Source organism: Ochotona curzoniae, unplaced genomic scaffold, assembly GCF_017591425.1.
Source record: "Ochotona curzoniae isolate NIBS_2020 unplaced genomic scaffold, NIBS_Ocur_1.0 contig_66, whole genome shotgun sequence".
NCBI classification, from domain to species: domain Eukaryota; kingdom Metazoa; phylum Chordata; class Mammalia; order Lagomorpha; family Ochotonidae; genus Ochotona; species Ochotona curzoniae.
Window position 1 is genome coordinate 25,985,614 of NW_024466512.1, and position 3,617 is coordinate 25,989,230.

Here is a 3,617-nt window from a genome sequence, read left to right on the forward strand (position 1 = left end):
AAAAGAGCCTCTGGTTTCCTTCCTCTAAACTGTCCGGCCTCAGCCCCCTCATTTAACTGCCAGTGCAGTAGCCTGGTTGGTGGAAGTCCCCCAGAAGTCACTCCCCACATGTCATGTTCTCCCTCAGCAGGCCTCCCTCCTGCACATCTCCAGATCTCCTTCCCTGAGCAATCCACAGAGAGCACGTAGATCCCCAAGCCTGGTCCTTCAACAGTGTGCCATGCCAGCTTGGGATCACGCCTGCCTACCCAGGACCCACACACACTCACAGGTCCCCAGACCCTGTCTGCTGGCACACTAGTATAGTTAACACAAATTTGGCATTAACCAGGGTCAGGTTGCTCACCAACTATTAGCTGCTTTTCTCCCAGAACTGTAACACTTGCCTAGGTACAATGCAACATAGGCACTTGTCTACAGCTGGCTAGTGGCACCACCTTCAAATCCAGGTGAGGGGCCTCTACAGATCCAAGCAGCACTATGAACCTTATGCAAAAAAACCACATCTAACTTAAATATACCAATTGTTAAAAACAAAAAGAAAAGATTTTAGCTACTTACAAATCATCCCATTACTGTTTCAATGGAAGCCAGTGGGGAAGACATGAGTCCTAAACCACAAAGGACTCTATTACAGCACAGGACAGTCAGAAATACACTGGAGGCCGTCTACATTGGTTCACCTTTTGCCTAAGTCTCACGAGGTGAGGGTGTGGCGTGCTTGCATACACAGTGGATTGCTTTCCATGAGATGACCTGGGGGTAGAGGACCCAACACTGAGAAAGCAGCAGAGGCAGCTTACTTTCCTCTCCTCAGGCAGTGAGCATTCACACAGATCCTCATGGTAGCTTTCATTAACTTAGCTGACTATGTGACTTGCCATAGAAACTGCTCAATTACATAAGATGGATAAACCTTGTAACAATTGCTCTCAGGGCCAGTTAGAAACTGGACAAACTGCCTCTCCCATAGAAGCCAAAGCAGAAAGTGAAGCTGTATTGGGGCAAAGTTGCCACATTTTATCACCAGTAAGTCTGTCTTAGCCTGGAGCAGATTTAAATATGCTTAAAATATGTATCACAGGGGACAGTATAACAGGTCAAGCTGCTGCCAGTTCATATCCTGGTTGTCCACTTCCTATTCGGTTCCCTATTAATGGCAACAGAAAATGACTGAAGTATCAGGCCCCTGCATCCATGTGGGAGACCCGGATGAAGCTCCAGGCTCCTGGCTTCAGCTGGGCCCAGCTCCAGCCACTGAAGCCATCTCAGGGAGAACCAACAGTGGAAGCCCTGTCCCTCTCCCACCTCTCCCCCACTGCAGAAACTCTGACTTCCAAAGAAATAAATCTTTTAAAAATACCATCATTCCTAGAGCAATCACTTTTACTTTAAAAGTCAGTGGCTATTAGTGGGTGAGAGGAAAGGATAAAGCATTTATTCTGGGGGTGATTAAAACGTAAAATGAAATAGCAGTGATGACTTCGTAACTCCACATCAAACACATCAGCAGGTACACTGAATGTGAATGAAACAAAAACTTCAAACAATAGATTGGTCAGTTTGTATAAAAATTGTTAATATCTAACTATGTATGTATAAATATAGATAATGTAACAGTATATATATATATACATATATATATATATACACACACATATATATATGTGTGTGTGTGTGTGTATACTTTAGATTCGAACATACAAATAGGTTGGAGACCTTGCAGATGCAGCTACTAGTGAGCCAGAATGATTATATGGATAACAGACAAAATAGATGTGGCACTGTGGTATAGCACCATTTATAATCCATCTCCCTGCCAATGTCTCAAAAAAAACAGCAAAAAACGGCCCAAGTACTTGGGCCCCTGCACCCACACTGGTGACCTGAATGGAGTTCCAACTTGTGGCCCCTTGCAGAATGAACCAGCAGATACAAGATCTCCCCCTGTTTGTAACTCTGCAACAAAACATATCTTCTTTAAAAATAGACATGATGGGCCCAGCGGCAGCGTGGCCTAGCAGCTAAAGTCCTCGCCTTGAACGCGCTGGGATCCCATATGGGCACTGGTTCTAATCCCGCCAGCTCCACTTCCCATCCCGCTCCCTGCTTGTGGCCTGGGAAAGCAGTTAAGGACAGCCCAAAACTTTGGAACCCTGCACCCATGTGGGAGACCTGGAGGAGGTTCCTGGCTCCTGGCTTTGGATAGGCACAGCACCGGCCATTGCACTCACTTGGGGAGTGAATCATTGGACGGAAGATCTTCCTCTCTGTCTCTCCTCCTCTCTGCCTCTCCTCCTCTCTGTGTATCTGACTTTGTAATAAAAATAAATAAATCTTTTAAAAAATAGACATGATATAAATATAAGGAAAGCCATCTAATCATGATAAGAGTTAATGCATCTGGAAAGTATAACAATTAAGCATATTACACCTAACAAGAGATCCTCAAAATACACGAAGTAAATAGAAAATTAAAGTAGAAATAGACAAAGGATATGACTCATTCATCTGAAAGGACTGGCTTAAATAGTATGCACTAAAATACACGTGTTTGTCATGAAGGTCCAGGAAAAGTCAGACAGGCATAATGAAAATCACTTTATAGATATTTGATTTAACACAACCATAAATTTTATAGATTTTAATGTTGATACAAATATAAAAATAGGGATAACCTAATGAAATAATGCTTTCTTTCGTCTCCTTTCCTTCCTCCCTTTGGGAAGGTGTCCCAGGATATTAAGAGAGTTAATGAGAAAGTTACCCTGAAAACTCTGTTTGTAATACTGTTTTAGAATGTGTAAACCAATCTTACTCTTTCTTTTTCTGGTAATATACATTTTTATTTATTTATTTATGTATTTGTTTTGTTAATCTTACTCTTAAACTGATCTTTGCTGCAGTTGCTGTAGTTTTACAAAGATTGCACATTATCAAAAAGAAAATAACTTTTGAAACTTCCACTTAAAAAAATAAGTGAATGATGAGTCTAGTCTTGACCTAACATAAACTAATGGACAAGTCAAATAAAATGCTTGTACAAAGATTAAGAGGCTGGGCCCGGCACAATAGCATAGTGGTTAAAGTCCTCGCCTTGCATGTACAGGGATCCCATATGGTCGCTGGTTCTAATCGCAGCAGCCCTGTTTCCAATCCAGCTCCCTGCTTGTGGCTTGGGAAAGCAGTCAAGAATGGCCCAAAGCCTTGGGACCCTGCACCCGTGAAGGAGACCCAGAAGAGCTCCTGGCTTCTGGCTTTGGATTGGCTCAGCTCCAGCCATTGCAGCCTCTTGGGGAGTGAATCATTGGGCAGAAGATCTTCCTCTCTGTTTCTCCTCCTCTCTCTATATCCGCCTTTCCAATAATAAATAAATAAATCTTTTTAAAAAAGATTAAGAGGTTGTAAGCATAGTTAGTTTCAAGATGGGTTTTGTTTCATACAATATAAATTAGAAATTACTTTAAATATTCATTTTTTATTGAAAAATCAAATTTTACAGAGAGGAGAGACAAAAAGATCTTCCATCCACTGGTTCACTCCCCAAGTCGATCCAAAGCCAGGAGTTTCTTCCAGGTCTCCCATGCAGGTGCAGGGTCCCAAGGCTTGGGCCGTTC